Source organism: Ptiloglossa arizonensis, chromosome 11 (genome assembly GCF_051014685.1).
Source record: "Ptiloglossa arizonensis isolate GNS036 chromosome 11, iyPtiAriz1_principal, whole genome shotgun sequence".
Classification (NCBI taxonomy): domain Eukaryota; kingdom Metazoa; phylum Arthropoda; class Insecta; order Hymenoptera; family Colletidae; genus Ptiloglossa; species Ptiloglossa arizonensis.
This window is the reverse complement of record NC_135058.1, coordinates 14092297-14119191: the sequence shown is the minus strand read 5'-3', so window position 1 is coordinate 14119191 and position 26895 is coordinate 14092297. Positions and strand designations below refer to the sequence as shown.

Sequence of the window (26895 nt, the reverse complement as noted above, 5' to 3'; positions counted from 1 at the left end):
TTCGCGTTCCATTTGAGTTTCTATTCGCGGCTCAATTTCGTCCAGCGAGTTTCGAGCTTAGATTTATTCTCGGTCGCGTTCGTTTATAGTTTCTCGGTGATATTAATTCGTAGAACCGGTAGTAAATCAAACGTCGCTCGAGCGTACGAAACAAAGGATCCTTTTATTTCTAATGTAAAATAATTCACGTAGACGGCGATAAAGTTCGACATTTCGCTGTATCGAATATCACCTCGCTGTTTGAAAACGGTACAAAATTCCAAGTTTAGAAAAAATAATTTCGATCCCTCGAGAGACAAAAGATTTTCCTATTTTTTGGTATAAAATAACCAACGTGAACGACAATCCGTAAATCCACTGCTTTGATACTTCGAATTTCGCTTTAATATTCCAGAATAGTACAAAATATCAAATTTTATGCAATACCGAAAAAATAATTTCGATTCTTCGAAATTGGAAGAGTATTCGTGCGTTTGAAAACAAAAGATTGTCTTATTTTATTTATAAAATAACTAACGCGAACGCTAACCCATAAATCCACTATTTTGACACTCGGAATTTCGCTTCGATGTTTCAGAATGATGTAGAATATGAAATATTCCAAAAAATTACGGCCAAAGTAACATTTTCGATTTCCCGAAATCGGAAGAGCGGTGTTTCCCATTAAGCACTTACCGTTTCGTTCTCTGTTGGTCGTGGAGGTACTACCATCCGCGATTTCAAATTAATTTTCCGCCGCGAGAATCCGTACGGAATGTTGATGAAAGGAGTCCGATATTTCGGGGAAAAAATCGAGCATTTCTCTCGTTTAAATGGCAAAGCGGGCGGGCATCGCTTATTACCGGGCCCCGGTCGTGTCGCCGATAGGAAAAAGAAGAATTAAGCAGGAAGATAGGGTGGCTTTGCACGATGAAGGGAATGAAATTCGAAGGGAGCCAGATCAAAGGGCGTTCGTCTCGCGACTGAAAACCAGAGAGAGAGAGAAGGAGAGGACTTCGCGGGAAATCTCTTTCGCGCATTTTCAACGGGCCCGATTCGCGCACTCGGCTCGTATATTATCGTCGTTCGTCTCCTGGATACACTCCCAGAATCGAAGGGGACACCGAACATTCGACGCCTGAAATTTATTAGCTTTAATTCCTTTCATGTTATGGTCAAAGGTAAATCTCCTATGCGAGCGCCGCGGATCGAAGCGATCGGTGAAATCTTTATCGTCGATCTGACAAGTTCCGAGTTTTCAATTTTCCCGCCGCTATGACGAAGTGTTTCATTGGTGAAACGTATTGCCGTTGGAATTGGATCTATTATCCACGAAGAGGATTCAAAGTGATATTAACTCACGATATTTGTCAATTTTTATATATCGATGCGTTGGGTCATCGAGAAGTTTCATTGGGAATATTTATTCGCGAAAAATAACCGCGGGATAATACTCGTGGGTTCGTTCCAAAACGTCGCTTAAACTGTGAGGAAATTTTCATGATCGATTTTAATTACTAGTTTACGTTCAATTAACATTTTACGTTTATTCCAATGTCGATTAGACGCTTTTCGTTTCAACTGGAATAATACGATGATAATAAAATAATATATCAATTTTTAGGGAATCGTTGCAAAGGGAAGACTTCGATCAAAAATTTGTTAAACAAACCGGTTTGAAGTTTCCAATTTTCCTCGAGAAAACCATCTTTACATTTTCGATCGGTTTCCAGGGCAAGAGAATAAATGAAATTCTCGGGAGACTTCAACGCAGGGCTACGAAATCATAGAATTCAACCTTTGAAATAACCCAACGGAGATCACGATACGCCTATTTTTCACGCAATTACAACAGTTCGAAGATTGGCAGCGTTTCGATCGTGAAAATGTCTGATAAATTCCCGCGTAAACGCCTAATTCCAACTACCGTGAACGCTAATACTGTACAAACCGATAGCCGAAGTCTCGTTCGCGACGATAATGATATATAAATCCGTTGCGAAATATATCCCCGAGGCTTTACCTTGTTCGTCGCTCGTTCGTTACCTCGATTCGACTCGTAACGAACACCAAAGCGGGGTACGTACCTGAAACAGAAACGTTGAATCGGATTAATACGTTTCCTTGGCAAAAAAAGGTCGTTCTGCGAGGTAAATCCTCGTCGTTTCGATGATACGCGTGGAAATAAATTATTTTTCCCTCTCTCTCTCTCTCTCACCCTTCCCCCTTTCCTCGCGGACGAAAAACTCACGGCCTTAATAAATACCAGTAAAGGTTTCGATGGTTTCTTTGGCCAGCTGGGATCCGTGCTCGGCTAAATTCACAGACGGCATCGATAATCATTCGCGAATCGATGATAAACGACGCCCCTCGACCCAGCGGCAACTTATTCCGCTCGGAATTAGTTTTATCCCGGTCGAGCGTAACGTTCAGGTGCACGCGCGGCCCTTCTGCGGAGAAGACCCCGCGATAGCGAAAGAGTAATCCGCCATGGAAATTGCCAATACCCTCGTCGAGCCGCGTAACTTCAAACGGCCGCCGATGGGCACGTCGCGCAGCTGCGGTGCAATTGTAACCGTGCACGAGGAAATCGGTGGGGAAGCTAGAGGGGAACGGAGGAGCCATCGCGAGATTGAATCGCACGGCGAAGAAATTGTGGGAACCGTCCGTGGAAGTCCACGATTTGTGTCGCGGCGGCGATACGTACGCCATTTTGCGCCACGGTTCGCGCTCGAATTGTATCTTGACGTCTCGAGTCGCTTGTGTTCGGCACGAGGTAACTTCTAACCGCGTGACACTTAAGAGATAGGTGTGAGAAGGTGTGGATCAAAGTTTGCGGTACAGATGGAGGTTTGTGTTTTTGTGAGAGAGTTAAGGTATGGTAATTTTTGCTTTCGAAAATGGAATAGGGATTTGTATCTCTGATCGAGACCAACATGTTTGATAGGTTGTATTTGACATCGTGGGTAGAAGTTTGTGGTACAAGTGGAGTCATAGGGGTCATATGCTTTCATAAAGGAAATGAAGGAATTTTTGCTTTCAAAGTTCTTTAGGCCTTTCGCGCCTAACTTCGCGGAAGACCAAGGGTCCAAGCATTGCATTTAGCGAGTGCACGTAGTAGAATACGATCCGCGAGTTAACCAGGAGGTCTGGTGAATTCGTTCCAGGGACGACACTCGCAATTGATACGAGACTGTCGCGTGATCCTTGAAACAACGGGGGACGTTTAGCGTTTGCGTTTAATGTCCCCGTGCACGCGAGAACGTTAACGGCGGAGATTGCTCCTCCGACGATTGTTGAATTTATTAAGATTTCTGCCCGCTGGTAGGAGGAATATTTGATTACCGCAGGGGGTAAGCGTTTTCTGAACGATAAGCGCCCGTTGTCGGCGATTATTTCGAATTGAGGAAGGAACACGGATGTTAGGCTATTGAAAGTTGCCATTTCAAAGACGGGAGGCGAGCAATCGTAGAACAGGTGGGAGATAGTGTTACGAATGCACGAACAATTGAGTCAACAAATGTCATTTTTGCTCGAGTAGGGAATAATAAATTAATCGCACAATACACAGATCACCTTTCTTTTCAATTTAACATACGAACGACGAACGAAATACTCGCTATTTAAACCCAACTATGTTTCATTGTACATTAAATTTTTCTACTCATAGTTTGTTAGATTCTCTACAGACTACACTTACAGTGGAATGTAAATTACTGTTATCGCGACCAAACATTTTCGTTACGCACGGATATATGAAAATATAACGAATTAAAAATAAAAAAAAAAAGTACGTAAATGCACAAGTGGCACGATCGAGAATACTCCGAGTTAAAACTGAACGTATTTCGACCACTCCCTCGTTAATTGTGCACGTTTCGATTCCCTCGGGATTCCAACTTGGAAGCAACGCGAAGCGTGAAATTTCGTAGGCATTCGTGCCTCAAAATAATTTAGACAATCGAACGTCCGAGATAATAATTTAATCGCATCGCGAGTCTCGCGCTTTACACGAAGCCGTGGGCTCTGGAGGGGAAAGAATCGAAGTTCGAGGATGATTACTCTTCCAGTGACGTAACACACGAGCGTGACGGTCACGCGATCGCTGGTTGAACAACCTTCGAGACGATATACGACCATTCGATATTAGCATTTACAATTTCGCTGCACGCTAAACAAGCCGTCCCCCCTGCTGTAATTTACCTCGCCGCGCTCCTATCACGAGGGCTGCCCATTCGCTAGTAGCTCATGCGAAACTTGAACTTCAACTTCGAATCGTTTGTCATACGTTCCCGCGTGTTCCGTTTCAGAAATCGAAACATCGGTGGAATCTCGTTCCACGGTTAACGAACTTAACCCGAATCGCGTTAACATTCGCGCAGACTCGTTCATTCGCAAACAAACAAAAATCGCGAAGCTTGTTTTATCGCTGGTAGAAAAAAGAAAAAAAAAATTGTCCAATTCGGATAAAAATTAAGCACTCGAAGTTCATTTCCACATGGACGTGTTTTTCGATCGTTTCAATTACGAAAATAATCAATTTTTTTTATTTATTTTATGTATATTTTCGTGTATCAATCTCGGTGCAAACTATTGTGAAATATCCTTTCGTTGCAAGAGAACAGGATTCTGTAAGATTCTTTAAACGAGTATACTAATTTTAGAAACTGAACAAGCACGATCGCTACCTACCCCGCTTTCAAGCGAACTGACGATCTCGATTTATTAGTTGTAAGTGAGAACTACCATAATTGCATCGTATAAACGTTATTACGAAGGAATGTCTCTTGAAAGTTTAACATCAACGAGTATAGAAGAACTTGTAACTTGTATTTACAGAAAAACAAACCTGGTTTTCTGTAATAAATATCCTACGTGTAAATATTTTCCAGATTTTCGAGAGTTTTCGAGGGTGGAGTCATAATTCAGTTTTGAACAACTAAAACGAGATAGAATCCTTGAACAAAACATTTCGTTGATCGTTTGCTGGGAAAGCAATATTTACCCTGTACGGTAGATAGTAAGGGTTGGTACGATAAAACGCGTACATACTTTACAAGTGTAGCAGATATCACTTTGAGTACAGTTTGCTCGAAAGGGTTACCTCAACCGATAAAAGAGTCAGGACGGCGAGGGAACTTGTTTGCGAGATGGCATACTTTCGTTATCAGATCATTATGTTCGAATCTAGAGGCGAATTATCTGGGTCGGAAGCAGGGTGTGGTTTTAGTTATGTTTGACGACACGTACAAATGGTTACAACGAAGTGTTTCGGGACATGCAACACAGCCATTTATGATTTTAAACAAGGATATTAAATTCAGAACGATTCTGTTATTCTGTAACGTGTAAATTCCGAGGAGTCTTCCAATAGTTTTTCACTACGCAACTGTGGTTATTGTGCCTAGTAGAATTTTGTACGATAACATAGAGACGCGAATAGTTAGTGTATCGGATTGTTGGAATTGGACTCGAATCGAGATCGTTCTGGTCATTCTCTCGATTTAAACAAAGAATTTCAATCATTGATGATTCTAGAAGCAGAGGGTCACCATTTGACAAGAATACCTTGTCACAGGTGACATCAATTTAAGAAAGAACTCTAAAGATGTGCTATCTTTTACACTACGTGTAGAAAGTTAAACGTTCAGTAATCGATGATTCTTTCTCCACGATCTTAACCCTTCGGATCTAGAAGCAAAGGGTCTGCCACCACTTGACGAGAATACCTCGTCACAGGTGACACGAACCGAAGAAAGAACTCTAAAGATGTGCTATCTTTTACACTACGTGTAGAAGACTACACGTCCAGTCATCGATGACTCCTCCTCCTCGATCTCAACCCTTTGCCTTCGCATCTAGAAGCAAAGGGTCTCCCACCACTTGACGCGAATACCTCTCGTCACACAAACTCAAGAAAGATCTCTAAAGACTTACAGTAAGCTACACGTGATATAAACAAAATAGCACAGATCTCTAGAGTTCTTTCATTCTATATTTAATGCAGACTACTTTTGTAACAATACTTGAATAACTGACGCGAATAACAGCGAGTTCGTCACACCGTGATCTGGAATATTAGCAAAACCGAAGAAGGTTGATCGGAAAAATTTGATCAAAAGCAACGAAATCCCTGCACTGTCTGGTAAACCAGCTTCCGTGGCACTTTGACTCCCGTTGCCGCTAAATCATGGCCCCGTATAACGTTAGAGCCAGCAGCTGGATTATGTCACGGTCGCAGCATACTTATTTCCAAGCCACAATTCCAGATACAAAGGAGTCCTTTTTCCTTCGTTAGGAAGACGCGGACGCTGAAAGAAATTCCGCTCGTCGCCGGAACTCCGTCCACCAGGAAAACAATGAGGTTTCTGCCCCCACGCTCCCTCTCCAGGAAAAGCGAGCTCAGGGTGGTTGCAATGAAAGGGAGGTCGCGAGACCCTCAGAAACCTTTGACTCCGGTCGATAAGAAGTCAGTCAGAATTAAGAACTCGAGCGGTACACTTCGACTCTTGTGTCAATTAGGGCACACCGAGCAATCAGGCTCACAGTTAGAATCCAAGTGTCAATTAGGACACGCTAGGGCAATCTGGTTCTCAGTTGGAATACAGTGTCAGTCAGGACATTCAGAAGCAATTAGGGTTTAATCAGTTTAAGATTACACAGTCGCTTCATTTCAACCTGTACGGACACTACAATATCGAGTATTTGTTACTCGTTTAATAAATACGTTCTCGAACGAAACTATCGTCATTCTGGGGCGATCCTGACACGGTGGACACCATTTGGTGCAACATTCGAGACTAGTAATGCCTAAAGAATGAAAAAAACACGTTCAATTTTTACGATCCTTCGATTGTATGCAGAAAGTACAAAGATGAGAGATGGAAAGGATAGAAAGATAAGCTTAATGAACATAGCCACCTAGAGTACCTAGAAGGTAGTCGGTTGAGAAATGCACTGTATTATGAATCCTATTGGATCGGAGTTTCTAATTAGCCCTGGAGGCTGGGCAAAAATTACTCGACACCCACAAGATCCATAACTCAGGAGTCATCTTTTCGGCTCAGGTTACACCTATAGGAGTCAAATGAAAACTTGCGAGAAAGGGATCTTTCCCTCGGTTTGGTAACTCTCTAATGGCCAGTACGAGAGAGGACTGGTTGAACCACTGTCCAATGAGTATTCGAACCGAAATTTCATTTTCAGCGAGAAACGAAATTGTTTTGGGCGCCGCGATACGCGCCACGGACCCCAAGATGAGATCTCTCGGATAAATACGTTCGAGAAGTGAGTACAAAGGTTCGCTGCTCTCGTGGAAGGCAGCTCATCAAGAGGATTATAGAGCCCCTATCTTCCCAGACGCGGTAAACGCAATCCCTCAACCCTTCCCTTCGAGCACCGGGGTTCGAGCGGCGGTCCCCTAGCCACGGCAGATTAACGTTTCAAGAATCGCGGAGTCACCCGCAAAAATTACGACGCATTGATGACTCGTGACCAGGGCTCGACGAGTGGATGGATCGCGGATTAGAGGCAAGCATCCCGCGTGCTCCCTGTGTCAAGGGGTCGATGAGAATCCTCACGAGGAGATATTCGCTGTTTGAGTACAAAGGGCCTCGCTCTAGAACGCATGAAGGAGAACAGGTTACGGAAGTATCGACCTCGGTTCGAGAAGATTGTCGAGAGACTGTAAAGAGACTGAAGAACCGTTGGATGTGTCAACGTGGATCGAGTGAACGGAGTTGGAATTAAAGCGGATCACCGACTCCCGGCTCAGGGTAGGTTGGATGACTTGCCAGATCATTTATCGTTACACCGTCCACTTGCTATTTCTGTGTATATTTATATGCACACTTTTAACAGACTTGCTTCACGGTGCTTTTAGGTTAGCAACGACAGTAGGAACATTCTGTTCCGTCGTAAGCTAAGGTACGCAGAAGATAAGTATAAGAATAGTAATATTCAGTAGCAATAATATTGCTTTTGAATTTTCGTTCTCTCGCATCCATCCCCAGAACAGCATATGTTCCGATGAACGAAAGCCTGGTCGCATGACCATTTGATCTTCCATCTGTTCGATCCCCTTTATCCTTACTTCAAATGGATACTAAACGCTATTTTCTCTCCAGGTTTTACCCAATGTTCACATTTGCGTTTGTTCCTCTCTGTAATTTAATACCTTTTCCTAACTATAATTTAATTACTTCGACACGCTCCGTACACGTTGAAAATCCGCAAACGTGAAGAAACTGGGTGTACAAAATTTCGCGACCCCGGGTTCCCACTTGAAATTAACAATCGCGATCCTCGTCGATCCAGGTTACAGATCTTTCCGTCGTAATGAAAGTAACGAGCCCGGTGTTCACGGAGGATCAACGTCGAACACGAGGAGAATCTACGCACGATACCGTGAGCGCTAATCTCGGCGCTACAGCCGCGTGAAGGGGAAGGGGGAAAAAACAGACGAGGGCAAGGTTGCCATAGGGTGGCAACACGAGCTTCGAACGACGTAGGAGGAAAGTGGAGTGTGGCAAAGTAGAACTAGAGCCACTTGGAATCACTCAGCTTCTTCACCCTCCTCTGCCTATTTCTTCTATCTAGCTTGCGGTGATGCATACACGAGGCGCTACGCTTTCCTCGCGGTTTGATCTTTCGCCACCCCCCGAAACCTCACCCCGAGTGATCCCTCTCGTCTCTACGAATCCCCTGTCGCGTTCTTCTCTCCACGGACCACCCCTACGGTATTCTAACTCCGTTCTGCCCGTACCCCGGATGGTATTTCGCAGTATTTCAGTAACGAGGCGGAGTTTCCGCGTGCTAATCCGGATCCACGGGAGGCTCACGAGTATCGCGGTAACATCAAAACCATCGGCCGGGCCGCAGAGACCGGGCCACCGTGGCCAGAGCAACAGATATCATCCGGGCCCGGGAAGTTACCTTGGAGCTTAATCCCCAGCCGAGAATTCGGATCTCGAAGAACTTTCGACGAAACGATGGGAACGCGTTACCGAACACCCGATCCAAGAGTTTTAATTGCGTTCAAGTAGGGCTGCGCGAGGCTTGGAACGATTGCGGTACAATGGTTAATCGTTCGGTCGATGTGGACGGGTTGTCCTTTGTGAGAGAGCTTTCGTGTATTTTGTACGCTCGGTTAGGAAGCAGCATTATGGTGTGCGACAGGGCATTAAGGAAAGAGTCATGTTGCACACTATGGGGTATGGAGTTCTATTAACTCGCTACCCTTTCAAAAGGAAGGATTAGATAAGACGATGTAGACGGGTTGTCCCTTATGAGAGAACACTCGTGTATTTTGTACTCTCGATCGGGAAATAGAATACACTATGGTGTATTGCAATATGCCAAGGATGTATCTAGTTCTATTAACTTCTCCAGGACCATCGTTCTTTGAATCACCTCTTCTTTACCTGGAAGTGATGAAAGAGACGATGCTCAGACGTGAATCCATGTTGGAACGGATATCCATGTTGGTCGCAAGAGCCGATGCACGCGACGAGAGAAGTGCTATAGAAGACATATCATTCGCGAAGGGAGCTTCTTGCGCATTTCCTTTATCTCGCGATACCCCTATCGGACCCTTCAACGCACGAGTGTACATTGAACGGTAGCGATTCGAAAGAATTATACCCCGGACACGATAACGACGGACGTTCTTTAACGATAAACGTGGGCCGTGTCCTCTCCTCCTGTCTCGTAATTCGTCGACCATAATAAGATGGAAGATAACGAAGGACAAGAAAGCCAGACACGGAGGAGTGCGTCTCTTCCACGACTTATCGGTCGGTCGCATCGACGAGTCTACCTGGTGAACCCTCTCTCGAACACGAGGCCACTCGATGATGGAACGAAGAATTGGATCGTTCGGAAGGCCCTCTGGCGGCAAGCTGACCCTATCACGACTCTAATAACAAACATCCTCGAGGTGGATATCGCTGGAAATCACGCATCGGACGCATCCCCGTCCAGGCCATCAAATTACGGCTCCCAACGGCAACGATAACAGCCGGCCACTCGGACGCGAGCCGAACGGTATCAAACTTAATTACGCGAAACCTCTCTTACACGTTTCCTCTCTCGTGGCAATTGCAGCTTATCTAAGGGCGAAGCGGCGACAGTTATCCAGGAACGTAGTAGCTGAGCTCCATCGCGATCTGCGTTCATTTCGTTGAAGAAAGGAGCGTCCGAACGAGTCGATTCTGCCCCGGAGGATCGAGGCCGAAGGGGAGGCCCCTGTCTCGCGGCGGTGGTGGCGGCGGTGGTAGCGGCCACGTTGATTTAATATATCTGTCCCCGGGGGAGGTGACGGGATCTCTGCGACAATAAGTACAGCGGCCGTATCTGCGACTGCTCTCGAGCGATCCGGGCTCGTTCATTACGGCCCGGTTTGTTTATCCTTCCATCTGTCCGACCCGGTGATCCCTTAATAATCCTCGAGCAACCCAACCGGCCCCCCTCTCTCCCTCTCTGTCTCCTTTCAGCGAGGCTCTCGAGCCCCGAGTTCAGCGCTGCCTCGCTTCATAGAAAACGCGGCATAATCGGTCGCTCGCGGAACGAACGGACCTAACCGCATCACCCTGCCGGATATCCCCGGTCGAGCGAGCTGCATTCGCGCTTCGAGCGTCGTTCACGGCCGGGCGCTTCGAAGAAAGGAAGAGACAGCGGGACATACTCGATGGAAAGGGTCGAGGAAGGAAGAGGGCGGCAGATTGCCACGAGACGCGACAAAGTTCGCCCTGAAATCCAATTAATTCGACCTCTGACGCAGACAATACGGTCGCCATCTTGATTTGGAAATCTAATTTAGCCGCTCTTTATTTATGATAACGCCTGCCACTTATTGTGCGTTCGTGCCGGTACAAGGGTTCGACAAAGGATTGAAGACGACGGAGAGGAAAGGGTTGGGCGCGAGGAGCCGTCACATACAGCTTAGACGACGGGGATTTCGTTTACCATCCTGTGCACGGTTCGTCTATGAGGCTCCTCGACCTTCGAATCTGGCAACGAGTCGCCTCAGAATCCGGTGTATGCGTCACCGTGAGAGTATAGTGGAAGGGGTGTAGCGATCTTGCAAAAACTACAGGGTGCCGAGATCCCTTCTCCTTTATGGTTAACTTTACGCTACACCTTCTCCTAAATGGTTAACTTTACGCTACACCTCCTTTATGGTTAACTTTACGCTACACCTTCTCCTTCGTTATCAGTCACACCCTTTTTTCTTCTCGACCCGAGCTCAGCCTCGAATACTCTTCATCACACTCGTCGTACATAAATCCCTCGTTGGTCAACCGTCACGATCCGCTCTGTCCAACGGTCAGCGTCCAAATGTTGCCGCGCACACGGTTTCGCGCACCCGTCGAGCACTTCGGCGCTCGAGAACGAGAGGGGACAACGCGCGAAGCTGGCCATATTCCTTCAAGTTGGCACGAATTTCTATCACCGTGTGTACATCGCCGCCTAATTGGACGACGGTTTATGAAATTTCACGGCAGAGTTATTCGGCCGATTAACGCGTGCCCGGAAGATTAATATTTACGCGACGGGTAGGTCCACGTTCCTCGTGGGCGGGGCGTTAATCAATTTCTCGCACGCCGCACGGTCATCCACTTATCTACCGAGGAACGAACACGGTCCTGCTATTAAAGAGATTTGTCGCCAATAAAGCATTCGAAACGGTCGACCGTATCTTATTGGTTATCCTTTCCGCAGTGTCTGGAATCGACTCACCCCCCACGTCCCACGAAATTACTGCGATCGAAGATTAGATTATTTTACGCGATAACGATCGTACGTTGTCGTCTGACAGATTCTGTGCTGCTCTCGTTTGAGCGAAATCGATCGACTACTTCGACGATCGGTTCGTTGCTCCGTGCCGGTTGACCATGGACTTCGAACCAATGGATCGTCTCGATCTGTGATCCTTTAAGCGCGGAGTCAATCGTCCGTCGTTGGGCGAGTATGTACCTTGAAACGAGAGGTGCAACGGCTAATGGAGGAGCTCAGGATATCGATAGGTATCTTTTCTATTCGAGGTGTAGTTCTAAGGATGTCCAGATTCGAGTTTCCATGTGCAAACGTGTCGAGATGCCTTTTATCATCGACACGGAGGTGGTGTCTCGTTACAAATTTCTCTAGCTTTGTTATTCATTCATCTACATTAGGTGTATGCACAATTGTGTACAGAAGGTGCACTCGGAGCAAGTGATGTATCTTATTGTCAGCTGCCACGTGCTCGAGATTTTATTGCAATACAGACGACTCTCCAGAAACATTTACTACAGATGGAAATAGTAATTTACTAACTAGAGAAATAGTCAAACAATGAGAAGCTTCAACCGTGTCGTATTGACCCTCGTCGCTTAGTCTCTATCGTTAGGACAACGTTCAGACACCTTTTGGCCCCATTTTGCTAAAAGAGAATCAGAAACCATTGTATCTGGAGAACAGCAATTTTGGTAAGGTGTTTTTCGAAATGGAGGGAAAGCTCGATGACCAAAATTTAAAGAATGTCCATTTTGGTCCAGGGTGACCTTTCACCGAGCTCGAAGCAGTAACTTGGATTCCTCCTCCTCCGAATTTCCATAACACGTATCTCCCATTTAGCCGGGACACAGAGACAAAAACTCGATCACACGTAGCGATCCCTCCGAGGGTATATCGAAAAGTGGGATGTGGCCCATTTCTTCGGGGGGAACGTCTCTAGCCTTTGCGCGAGGAATTCGCGAGTCGGGTCTAAAGGAGCTGCAACAGACACAGGTATCCTCGGTTGAACAGAGAGAATGACGTGTTTTACGATCATTTACGGTTCCTACCTTCTCGTTACTTTTTACGATTCTAGGCTGAACCGGTTCCCTTATCTCTGCCCGCGCGTGCATACGCTCGTTCTCATCTTGTTTCGCTAGAACTCCCTTAACGCGATACTCAGACGATCGTAGGAACGACGACGTCGCGAACAAAAGGGTTGTTCGGTTATGACCGTGAAGAAATTGCTGTCGTTTGCGGACGAGGGGACTCGCAATTCAAGAAGCGAAAAAATAGGGGGATTCAACGACAGTGATTAACGCCTTCGATGTAGGGTTACCGTTTCCTCGCGTTACCAGAACCGCAGATTAACAATGGGAGTGGAAGACACGTACAACGTAGAATATTACAAAAAAATTTCCAAGATGTATTTTTATATTAAACGCGCGTAATAGTGAATTTAGAAAAAAGGTCTGATACTCGTCTATATTATGTAACCGTAGATTAGGGGTGGTAGTGGAAGACAAGTAGAACGTAGAATATTACAAAAATTGTCCAAGATGTATTTTTATATTAAACGTACGTAATAGTGAATTTAGAAAAAAGTCTAACACTTGTCTATATTATCTAACCGTGGATTATTCCAATGGTAAATTCTCTTTACTAGTTTCAATTTTATTGCGGTACGTTTGAATTGTTTGGAACATAAATAAATTATAACTGGTTTATATTATAATATCGAATTAAATGGAACTATATTTGCTAATACTCGTTGGTGCACTCGATGCCTAAATGGTTACAATTGTTTTAATTGACGTTAGGAGTGTCCATCATCGACGACCAATATGGCGACCAACTTGTCAAGGACTGTACATACACTCTTCGTGGAAGAGGCAGATGAAACGCATCAATGTAGTGTCAACAAGGGTTCGATCCATCGTGGTTTCGAAAAAATCGGTTCCATTAACGTTGAAGTGGCGAAGGGGACGATTCTAGGGAATAGAAGTACTTGTTCAAGCTTCATTTGCTATCTTGTATCAAATGAGTGCAATTTCCTTGACACTTCGCTCGTGTTGTTACTGGTAGCTTCAAAAATCTATTGACCAAGCATTTAAGTATCGAGAACATTCGAACCTGTAAAATTGCAATTTTATTTCATTCTAGTAACATTTCTCTACAATTCTTCGAGTGGTTGACCAACAAATGAATGAATCGATCGAAAAAACCGATATTTTAACCAAACATTGTATCACGATACTCTCGCAAATATTTTTGCTGAGAATTGTTTCTCCATACAGAACTGGATATATACAATTTTTGTTTATTTTCTTAAAATCCCGCTAAACAATTACCTGTAGACGATAAGTTGTTCAGTAAGTTTTGTCGATCGATAAAACTTATTGAACAGTACTCTTCAATGTAATACTATTCAATACTATTGGACTATACTGTTCAATGTAGTACCGTTCAATAAGCAACGTAATACTACACTGTTCAATATAGTACTGTTCAATGAGCAACCTAGTACTACACTGTTCGATAAGATTCATCGAACAACGAAACATATTCAACAACCTAATACACTTCACTGCTGTCTGCGAAGGAAGGGCAACGTTGCGACCTCGAGCTACAATAATTTATTTGAGCTCCGCCAACGCGCGGAACGGCCGCGTATAATAGCCCCCCTGTAGGAGGCAAAGACGTCCCCAAGCCAGGACTGGAAGAGGCTCGGCCGTGATTGGCGCTGCCGCGACGAAAGAAGCGGCTGTCTAGGGTCTGGCCGGAGTAATTCCAATCCCTTTCAGATTACACGTAAACACTCCGATGATCCACGCGGGTGTCTAGCGAGGCGCTGGGGGCCGGAGAGAGGCGAACGGTCGTGCTGGAAACAGGGTGACGGAAGGAGGTTAAAAGGAGGAAGCGTGTGTTAGAGGAAGAAAGGAAGAGAGAGACGAGCCAGGTGGCGGGGAGCAAGACGGAAGAAGCTAGGAAGAAAAAAGAAGAAAGCGGTGGCTCTCAGCAACGACGACGGCGGCGGTGGCGGTAGCAGCGGCGGCGGCGGCGGCGGTGGCCGAGGAGGAGATGCTTCCGGGAGCCAAGAAGTACTTTCAACCACTTGCGTTCAATTACTAGTGGCGAGGTTATGGCGGGCTTCTCGTGTCGAGGCCGTAGGAGTGGTCTGTTCGCTCTCTCATCCCTCTAGGTTCCAGCTTGCTCGCTCCTCGGCTCTACGAATCTCTTCCCGGCTAACGTCTTTCCCTTCCGGCCTGGCGTGTGCCCCGCCATACCCCTCCGGTTACCTCGGCCCCTTTGTCCGTGGTTCTATCGGGCCATCGCGTTCGAAGTATCGCGGCGAGTTCTATCCAAGTTTACCCCGAGACTGGACGCCCATTCGAAGCACATCTAATTGACCGGGTCTTAATGAAAATGATCCCTAGGACTGCCACGACCGACCACCCCTACAGCGTTTCCACCGTTGCCGCGTTCAGGCTCTCGGCCAATGACGTTCGTTGTTGTCCATTCGTCCAGGAAAATACAACGATACCGGGACCGTTTTGTACTTATTGTCACGGTCCGAGGGTGGGACGCAGGCCAGGGAGGACGCGCACGACGCAGGCGGAACGTCTGCCGGAGATCGGTGGCCTAATTAGACGGTGCCCGGGAGGTTACTTACGAATGATCTAGCTGGGTAATTACCGCGGTGGATAGCTCCACGGGGTCCGGTGTCCTGCGGAGAGAACGATACTTGACGACTAGCTGGAGATTAGATCAGCGAATGTCGGTTATTACTTCTATTCTCGTGATTTGGGAGGAGGACGAGACGGTCTCGCTGGAATTTCGGATCGTTGAGAGAGAGAGAGAGAGAGAGCGACTGATAATTAAAATCGAACCTGATCGATTAAACGGCGGGACAGATTCTCGAAGAGATGTAGAAATTGCATTTAAGTGCAAACAGAGTCAGAGTACACGAATGATTCCGTGATCTGGAAGCTTTGATCGTTTTGGAAGGACCTGTTGTTCAAATTAGTGATCACTTTGGGCGATTCGAGTGACGATGCGATCTTAAAATAATCTTTGGAAAAGTATGCTACGAAGAATATCGGGAATACCTGTCCAAGAATTACTTTAACTATATTCCGAGTATTGGTATAAGTGACGAGATAAGGAAAAGTCTTCCTCGAACGTTCTCCTTCCCGATTATTTTCGAATACCCGAGTCAGCGTTCCCCAGCGAGCGAACCGAATAAGAATATACCTGTCCGTTTGAAATTGGAGGGTAACAATTTTAGGATGACTCGCGCGGTACGTTCAAACGAAGGAAAAATACGGGGACCAAAGTTCCTCGCCACAGAGCTGGAAATTTCTGGGACGATTATAGTAATCCCGTTCAGAATCTAATAAGCGGTTGACACAAATTACAGAAGCACCTGCCTGGGCTTCGAAAGTCGGCACTACTTCCCTGTGATTTCTCGAAATTAGATGACCTTCTAAGAAAACTTTGCTACGATGTACCGAATTTGGCCCATTTCCGCTTTGTCCTGTAATTTCTCTGTCCCCGGTACTTACTCCCAGCTGCATTAGCAATAATAATGATCGCCGAGAATTAATCGCGCGAAACGAACTCTTCCGATGATAATCGTCCCTTTCCACGGTTTACGTTTCACCGGACAATTGTACTTTTTATTCCGAACAATAAAATTTCCACATTTTTCGGATAATTCGAAACGAATCCGTTCTCCGATGATACAACAATATCGATTAAAATATGTATAGATATATATATTTTTTTCATTCAGAGTGACTTGCGTAGACGGGGGGAGAAATTTTTTTTTTAATTAAAATGAAATATCGAAATCGTGCTGCCGGTACATTAACGGCTTCAAGAGGTACATTGTTTGTGACAGCAAACGGAACATCAATTGTAAATGGGACAGGTATTTTTCAGCGAGCTATTTGTACACATCTCTCATTTAAAACTTATTGACTGGTAACAATTAATGAAACCCACCGTATGCAGGAATATCTGCATAAGTGACAAGTGAAATAACATTCCATTTTAAAAACCAGGTGTATCGATAATTTGGAAAAATTGACAAAAACTAATTTATCTTTCGTATATTATCTTATATTTCTCAACTTTGAACTATCATGGATAATATACTGACACGCATATATCGGGTTCACCGTGCACTGTAAAGTACCGGTTGAAATTTCAGACGATAAGAAAATCTCATAGTTTTCTAGAAATCTAAGTATTTGAAAAAAAAACAAAGCCTCTAACTATATCACAAAAGGGTGGATAGCCTTGAAAGTGATCTTCAGCAGCTAAAACATTTGGCGTAGACCTCGCTCTATTTAATACCTCAATGCTCACAAAACAAGTGGACTAAGAAGCACCAATAGTCGAAATCTCTAAATTCTACCGCACGAAAGAGGACGATCTCAAAAGTAGCCTTCAGCGGCTAAAACATTTGGCGTAGACCTCGCTATATTTAATACCTCAATGCTTACAATACAAATCGTCTAAGAAGCACCAATAGTCGAAATCTCTAAGTTCTATCGCAAGAGAGAGGACGATCTCGAAAGTGACCTTCAGCGGCTAAAACATTTGGCGTAGACCTCGCTAAATTTAATACCCCACTACACGTAACACGAGTGATCTAAAAAATCATCAATAGTCCAAGTCTCTAAACCCTGCCGCAAGAGAGAGGACGATCCAAAGTGTGGCCTTCAGCGGCTAAAACATTTGGCGCATACCTCTCTGTATTTAACACTCCAACGCTCACAATGCGAATGGGTTAAGAGGGAACTCCGAGTCGAGGCTCGAGCCGCGTTCATTTATCTCCGGCCGGGGCCACGAATTCAAAATCCGAATGAAAAATAGTGTCAACGGGCATTAAGTGCAGGATCACCGGTCGCGGAACGCTCGGTGCTTGTCATCTCTCACGCACCCCCTAATTAGACGCTCGAGAACGACTCTTCGAGAAGCAATTTCACGCGACTGGGATCAACGGGGGCGTCGGGACGCGGAAACGGAACGGGGTGGAGACGCGACAGAGAGAGACACACTGCTGCGCGAAAGCGAGAGGATCGTTCAATGGCAATCACCGGGGCGTAGACTGGTTCCTCCCACGGGGCCGGGATGTCCAGTCTGTCATTCATTCAAATTAATCTCCTGAATGTTTCAACGGCCATCGTCCGCGTCGTAAAACTCACCGGTTTATAGCGGCCGCGACGAACAACAAAACGCTGCGCGACAAATTCGGGTTAATAAGTCGTATGCCGTTTAACGAGGTCACGTGTCCTCTCGACTCGACGCTACCGGCTGAGTTTGCTCAACCCCTTCGTCGAGGGAGGTAATTGCGGAAAAGTGTCAATCGATAACCGAACGTATCGAAACACGTTGGTTATACGCTTCCTTCGTTGCGTGTTTTCCAAACCGTATCGACGATCACGGACTTTGTTTCGATTTTTTCAAATCCAGATGACAATTTCGCCACGTCGACGATTGGAATTAAGGGAACATTTCTATTTTAATTGTACGGTGCGCGCGTCTAGCGCATTGCTCGGTGTACGAAAATCGAGACCGCCAATTATCAATATGCGAAGCACGGGTGGAGAATTTTTTCACGGAACTGTATTACGATACGGTAGTGCTTCGCGTAATATCGGGACCGCTAATTATCAATAAGCTTTCGGATGATATATATAGTTGCCACGGGTAGGTATTATTTTACGCGAGTCGTATCGACTGAATGCATATCAATCGGTGTTGCGAAATACACGTTCTTCAAATGTTAACTAAAACTTATTTCGATTATACGTTTCTATCAACGCTACGAAAATATATTTGAGAACAATAATCGGTTCGGAGCATATATTGAAGTTCCCAAGAAGCTCGAAATACAACAAAAGCTACGGAATAAATAAAAAAAAAAATACCGAAGCTCACCAAGCAACGACTAATCATTTTCACGAACGAATCGAGAATCCGTGTGAACGGTTGTCGAAAGAGTATCACTCTCGATTGTAGCAACGCGCAGCAATGTTTCGCGCGAGGGTAACGGAAATTGGCACAACCCTAGGACGAAAACCGGTTGGTGGATTTATAAGAATAAATAAAAAAATACCAAAGCTGACCAAGCGACGACTAATCATTTTCACGAACGAATCGAGAATCCGTGTGAACGGTTGTCGAAAGAGTATCGCTCTCGATTGTAGCAACTCGCGGCAACGTTTCGCGCGAGGGTAACGGAAATTGGCAGAACCCTCGGACGGATACCGGTTGGCGGATTTATAGGAAACGATCGAGCCTAGAAGAGCCGGGACGAGTTCGACGGAACGCTTCCTTTATGACAAACAGATACGCTCTCGAGAAAATCCGCGTCCTATTTGCGCCTCTGGCAGCCGGGAACGGGACGCGTCTACGCGCGGCGTCGGGCTGAACTCGATGACATACATAATACAGGGGTGGATATAAGACCGGCGACAGGCCGACGCTGAAGCCAACCGGCTACGGGGCGATGAATTTTTGATAGGAGAGTCGCGCGACTCGGGAACACAGTTCCGATCTTATTGGGCCGGTGTTGTTTTTCTCCAAGGTTTCCCTTCTTTGGCCGCTGATCAAGCGGGTCACCGTGAGAGTGGTCTCTCAAAGTTTGCGGAGAGAGTCCGAGATACGAGGATCTTTGAAATTTTCAAGCACTCGAGCACCGAGACCCGAGTCAAGTGTACGGCTCGGGTTAAGATCTCGACAGTTGCCGAGATACGTAGTTTCCTACGTGGGGCTGGCCGAAAGATATTGGCCGGTCAAGGTCACCCTCGCAACTGCGAATCACGCCACGTAAGCGTCTCGGTCTTCTCTTGCGATGTTTTGTTTGTTTGATGGACAAGCACTGTGCACCGTTTGCAAGAAGTTATCTGGAAGAAGAACGTAGAGACGAGAGGGTATATGTTGTATTTCGTGTATCTGGGTATATCTATTTTCTTCGTATTTTATGACTTTGGCCAATCTTTACAATCGTGTCATCTATCTTTGTCATTGTATTGGAGAAGATTCTAAAGAAGTCACCTTGTGTTTCGATCTTCTTGGGAAGAAGTAGTAAGATCTATTGAGAAATGATACGAAGAATTAGAATTGAGGAAATGTATTGTAAATTATCTGGTAATCTCGAGCAAACGATATTCTGTGTTAAACGCTAATTATTATAAATACTGTTCCAATGTCCCTTAGCGATATTTCTTTTATTATCTTATACATGCATATTGTATACAACTTCGATATATTTTTTTCACTCGTGGAGGACTAATACTTCCTTTAAAAATTGCCACATAATTTACAACGCATCGTCGTTTATCATTGACATCAAAAAGAGCGTAAAACGAATCTCTGCCGATAGAATTATGAAATTTGCATCCTCGATCGGTATCTCCAGAGCCGCGTTTGCTACGCGTCCCCGGGCAGAAAATAGTGTACTCCCCTGTCTCGTCTCGAAGAAAAATAAAATATTAAATTTCAAGCGCTCCATTTTGGTCCGCTCCTGTGTAGAACTACCTAGAGTATTACCGTTGATCTGCATCGAAGTAGGATCGAAATACGAACAGTCGAGAGCTACGAGAATAAATAAATAAATTCTAATTCTTTTCCCAATCTTTCTTTTTCTCTCTCTCTCCTTTTTTATTCCTTTTTCGTTGGCGTCGCGTTGCGAAATTAAAAATTATCGCGTGGACGTCTCCTGTTAGCCGCGAGTACAGCACGCTTATCTCGAATTCTGGCTGGCTAGATTCACGCGCGCGAGAATGGAATCCGCTAATACAAATTGTTTCGCTCGACGCTCGACGCTATCGTTTCGCGCCAACTTAGTACGAGGGTCGAAGTAGCCAAGTCAGTGCACGTGATTTATGACGTTCGGTAGCTGCTCGGTGCCACGTTGTACCGCAGTCAGCATGACGATGATTCCGAGTCACGCTGATCCCTTTTCTCCGGTTAATAAGGTGCAAGTGCAGCAGGTTCCCGCGAGAATTAAGGAAATTGAAAGTGGACCGATCCTCGCGGTTTGCCACGGAAATAAACGATACCTCGACGCAACTGTCGGTTGAAATAACCTCTTAACTGTTCGTTTTGCCACGTAACGGCTGAATGGAATATTTTTTACGTCTTTAACGCGAAATTCAACGGGATGGAAGTGCTATTTCTTCGATGGTCGTTTCAAGGTCCGATTCTTAACGTTTTGTCACGTTAGTTGATACTTTTTTCTTCCCGAGATAATATTTAGAAAAAGTGACATCATTTCCACGCGAAAAGGAACAAATTTCGATCGACCTTGCATCGATTTCCAAAAGTGAAAAGTATCGCTTTCGTTTCACCGGATTTCACGTTAAAAGAAAGGAAACGAATACTCCCGATAAACATAACTCCGGAAACTTGTAGCTTCGAAGTTATTTAACTCTGTAATTTGTATGTAAATACAGCACTCTCTTTCAAGTAGTCGCGCAGTTATCCCCACCACTTTCCAGAACCGTTCAACTCGAGAAGCAACGCTGTACCTCTTCCTGGAACTACACGCTCTATAAAATGACCGATACCTCGAACATTTATATCGCATTGTTATTTATATTATCTGTCTCGTTATTACCCTGAATTGTACAAAATTGTACAAATATTGCATGTAACACTTTTGCAACGTAACCGTATATTCACCTTTACTTCCACTTATCCTGTTTCGTTTAATCCTTCGATTCATATCGTGTACGCAGCGAAACCGTATTATTATTATTATTATTATTATCTACTACCTTGTGTACAATTTCCAGGAACGGTGGCCATTTCCGAACCCGTCGGTCGGGCAAAAATATTCCCAAGATTAAATCCAGCGAGTAAAATTGCCCGTGGGGAGAAGAAAATCCAAAGAACTGCGAGTAATTCCGAGCGGTCCGCGCACGTAGCGAAAAAGCGAGACCCACCCTCGCTTAAAGGTAAGGCGAAGCGTTCACCTCAATTATTGTTTCAACTTTACGACCGTTTCGTCGTCGATGCAATGAGAAACGCGTCGATGGTGGCACGTAGAGGCTAGGAAACGAATTTTCGTTAAGGACGGAGCAACAACCGGCCGGTTAAAAAGATCGATCCGACCTAGTTTCGAGGTTAGGGGAGAAGTGTAGAATAGGGGACGGTTACATAACCGAAGTTAACCGGCGGATGCTTTTCAATTAACTCTCTCGTGACAGTTTCACCGTGGTGGATGATTTTCTTTTTTTTTTTTTCTCTCCCTTTACTCGACAATCGTCCACCAAGAACAAGATCGCCAGGTCGAAGAAACCGTTTGCAGATTATGGCTCGCGTCCTCGCGGAACGGATCTCCCAGAAGCTTCGAGAGTCTCGCTAATCCGGTTTCGTTCGATCGAGATCGGATCCCTCGATCGTTTCGAAGCTTCTTCCGACTCGAACCGACGTCGATGGTGTGTTTTTTTTTCCTTGGAAAAAAGAAGAAAAAGTAAAAGGAGAAAAAAATAACGACTCAACGGCTCGCTATCTTCACCGGGAACAAGTTGGCGGGAAAAACTAGTCTGACCCAGTTTCCAAGCCGATACCGTGACGATACCCTGAATACGGCTTCGAAACGATTTATGTACAGACTTTTTCCACGGTGCTTCTTCTTTTTCACCTCGTTCTCGACGAGCGCGCGATCTTTTTGCACGGATCTAACGAGCGACTCGGACGCCAGCTACCGACGCTACCGACGCTACCGACGCGTGCCCCCACCGACACGTGCAACGCAGTTGGAAAATTTTCACGAAGCTGTAAATCTCCGAGTAATACGTTACTCGTATTCGTTTCTTTTTTTTTTTTTTTTTTTCTTTCAACCCCCCTGACACTTTTACACGCGCACGGAAAAAGTGCAAGTGCACTTTGCAGGTGCGTCGCTGCAGTCCACGAAAAAAAAAAAAAAAACGAGCTTCCCCGGAGAAGATAGATGTTTGTTGCAACGTTCGATTTTTACGCCACCAAATTTCCTCGATATTGAAACAAAAGCGAAGAAAATTTATTCGTCGCGATAGAATGACGTTAAGGGACGATTCGTGCTGTTTTTCATTTAAACGCACTTTCATTTAAACTGACGAGTGCAGTTGCTCCGCAATTTGCGATAATACGGATAATCAAAGTTACAGGGAACGTTTGTTTCGAACAGTTTCTTTCCTTACGAACGAAAGAACAAGTTGTCTCCTATACAATCGTGCAAGAATTATTTCCTGCTTCGCGTGGCTTCTCATTACTGTTGTACAATTATTGCTATTTGAAGCTTTCGCGTTCGCTCTCGTGTTTATACATTAAATACAATTGTTTAAAGTTCTCGATCGTTACGTCGTCTCGCTTACAATACGAACAATGCAACCCTTCGACGAGACGTCGATCTACCCCAATTTTGATCTCGATCCTATCTCCGTCCTGCTCGGATTTCGATCTGGTATCAGAAATGCAATTTTCGTCCAAGCAGTGATGCATCCATTCTACACGGAAGCAATTAATATTTTACCAAGTATTCCCGCATTGTGGAAGATTCTCCAAGTTTCCCAATAGCTGGCTTCCGGGGCAAACGTATATTGTTGCACCGAAGGTGATCTATATTTATAAAATTCCGATTGATAATATAATTCGGGAACAAATTCCTTCGTTCTGAGATCTGTCTCTCGCGTAATTTATACAATTCTTCGACGATTTTTATCTCGAATCGCACGCAGTTGTCAATGCGTTTCACTTTTTCAGAAAGATAACATATATACTACCTAAATACGTAATATCCAATATATATATATACCACATAAATACGTAGTACCAAATATATACTATATACAACCTAAATACGCAATACCTAATGTATCTACTACCTATGCACGTAACATCTAAGTTCAAACCTAGCCAAATTTTCCTCCCATGAAATTTCCATTTTTTCTTTCCTATTTCCAAATTACAATTCTTTCGCTCGAGGAAGAACAATGTGGTCCACTGTCAGCCGCAATTACAAAACCTATCCTCGAATTACAAAGGCGGTTGGAACATACTGGAGATACGTCTCGGAATGATAAACGATCCACACGAAACCAGCTGACCCGTTTCGTCGCAACGAGGTTAATTCCCGCGCGCGGCGATCCGAATCTCCGAGGTTGCGACAGCGCTGCCCTCTACGTCAAATCACTCGGCACCTGTTAGACCGAGCCGAACAAAAACTCGTGCCGGCTCTCCCTTCAGCGGTACTCCTCCTATCGAACGCACTCCTCTCACGCGGTATATGGCATCTGCAAGGTATTAACAGCTCCTCGAGAAACGGAGAGACAGAGACAGAGATAAAGTAAGAGAGAAAGAGAGAGCTGGACAAGCCAGCGAAAACATTATTTCCTAAGAACAGAGCTCGCTTTGTGAGCGGGACAGTTCGAAGTGCGTCCATCAGGGAGCAGATGCTAGGGGCGCGACGAGTAGCGTTGAATCATAGATTTCTAGATTACAGGGCGACTGGAAGGAAAGCGACAGGAAAGGACTCCGTTGAAACGCAAGAGAAGGATAAGAGGGCGAAACGGGAGAGCCAAGGACCCAGGGATTCAGAAAGAAAGATAGACGGAGAGAAACCCAGTTGATTTAACGGAGTCTGTTCCTGACGAGGCGACTCTGTAATTTTGTTACTTCATTTTTCCCCGAGAAGCAAAATTACCGGACGAGACGGGCGTCGCGATGCTCCAGATTTGTCCCGGGCGATGTAGAGGCTCCGTTTGAAATCAAAACTACGTTTATTTCGCGTCCTGCTTCTTTAAGGGGGAACACCATCTTCCGGCTGAGGGGAAAAAAAAAGGAACACGCTTGGGAATTTTTTCCGGTGATACATTAACATTCTTTCTCGGGAGAATCGATGGAAATATTGGTCGAAGTGTGTACAGAAGTATATTTAATGAAAAAAGGTGCTGTTTGAGAAATTTCTTTTATGAAAATTAACAAGAATATCGTTTAAAGTACACAAGTAGTTTCAATACACGAGAAAAAGTGCATACTTGCAAATTTGGTCCTATGTGTATTACAATTTTTTTTGCGAGGATTGACAGAATATATAGTAGACGAAATTTTTAATGCATCTACGAAACATTTTTATCAGACATTCCGCGTATCGGTGCTAAAAATTCCCAATTATCGACTATTTTTTCAAACCGAAAAATAATGTTCACCCCTAGAAAGATACGCACGGACGACAGGTGAAATAATAAAGCAATTTTTGGAATTCTTTTGGGAAGAGGTATGCAATTTCATTGAATATTTATCTGCGTCTATAGATACATATTGGACTGCCGTTCGTCAATTTTTCGCGTAAAAATTTTCATTTGTGCAAAACTGATGGTCAATAGCGCTGAATTACTACGCTCGGACTAACGGGGAAGGTGTCCGATCGCGCAAACATCTGGAATAAAAAAACAAGCAAGTTTTACAATCTGCATTAGTGCTACTTTGATTACACGCAGGTGTTTCGTTTTATTTTTATTTTTCCAATTTTTCTACCGGTTCAACGTTGAACGTTGGATTTTCCTCGATGTTATTGGAATTTACTCGACCGTAACTCGAATAGTTTCCCGAAAAAAAAAAGAATTAACGGTAGCGACACTAATGAAGATTAGAAAATTTTTGTATTTTGTTTACTTCGAACGATTTGCTCGTTAGATACCTTCCTGACCAGTTCGACTGGAACGATTCCACACGATCGATAGTAACTTTCCTACAAATTTAGACGTTTCGATTAAATTGGAAAATATTCACCAAGCTTGTTCGAGTTTGTACAACAATGAATGCAATTACCTCTATGCGTCAAGATTATTCGTCGTCATTGTACAAACTGATACACTACATTTATACATCCATACGTATTCCTAAAATTAAGAAGCTCTTCGCAATTCTTCGTTCGAGAAAGTCCAATCAAATATCAACGTCACGAACAACACATTGTGTTTCTAAAAAATTCTCAACGTGTAACCGAAACATCCGATATCCGTGACAACTACTCTTACACCCAAACGAGTACAATGATCATCCCCGATAATAGTACAGGGTAACAAGTCTTCGACAAAAATACTAATAACGCTCGAGTTGCAAGGTTGCAAGGTTGCAACTTTACATAATTTCTTTTCCCTCGAGGGATTAAAGGGTACGAGGGTTCTCCTTGAATTTCGAGTTAATCCGTTCCTCAGCAGACAATGGTATCGCAACGCCGATCGCCACCGAGCCGCGTTTTCAGATTCGACCGCTCAATAATTAGCTATACCCGGCGCAATCGGCTCTTCGTTTGGTTAATTAAGCAGACTCCGGCTCTCGAATCCTGTCGCGCGTTGCGTTCCCTGCCCCTCGAGTGAATACGTTTTCCCAATCGTTCTCGTTCATTTTTTCTCTCTCTTTCTTTCTTTCTTTCTTTTTTTCGCAAACTCGCGCGTTAACTACTCCTGAAATCGAATAACTCGCGGACGCGCGGTTAATGAAAAATTGTTCTCCCGCGCCTGGCGAATTTATTCCGAGACCATATTTTGCTCTTTTGTTTTATTGTATTTTGCACGGAATTCCTTGTTATTTTTCGTCCAGCCTGTTCCTGTCTGCGCCCGGTGCCCCCTCGTGTGCCCCTTAACGGTTCCAATTGGTGGAATTTCGACGTTTTTATTTCATTAATTATTGGACCGCGTGAATGGCAGTCAGTTTTATTTGCATCCTCTAGGAATTTTCATTAGCACCGGCTTCAATAGCGGCGTATGGCACTTTACTGATTGCCAACCGGCCACAATGGCGGCCCGACCGCGGCAGTAGTTTTGCGCGGGCCGAATCGGCCGCTGTATTACGATGGGGCCGCGATGCAGCCTGAAATATCGTAGCAATAAAATTTCATGGACGGCGAGTAATTCTATCGCCGGCAAACGCCCGAAGACACGTTCGATACATTCCGCGAATTTTTCCCGCCTCTAAATGGATTTATAACGGCCCTCCGTCACTCCAACGGAATTAAAATGTCTGCTCCGGGCGGCGGTGGGCTTTATCGCCGGAAATCTTACTGTGAAATATAAACGAACGACGACACGGTTGATACGATTTATCTCGACTGTCGGCGCTCGTCTTTGCGCCCGTGCGCGCCCCGAGCGTTTTCAACGA

At 44.8% G+C, this 26895-nt stretch overlaps 1 protein-coding gene across 8 annotated transcripts in view; it reads right to left on the bottom strand.

Annotated features, from left to right (window-relative positions):
* Positions 1–26895, bottom strand: part of Ten-a (Teneurin-a transmembrane protein) — a 990045-nt gene that overhangs the window by 245719 nt on the left and 717431 nt on the right. The window lies entirely within an intron of this gene.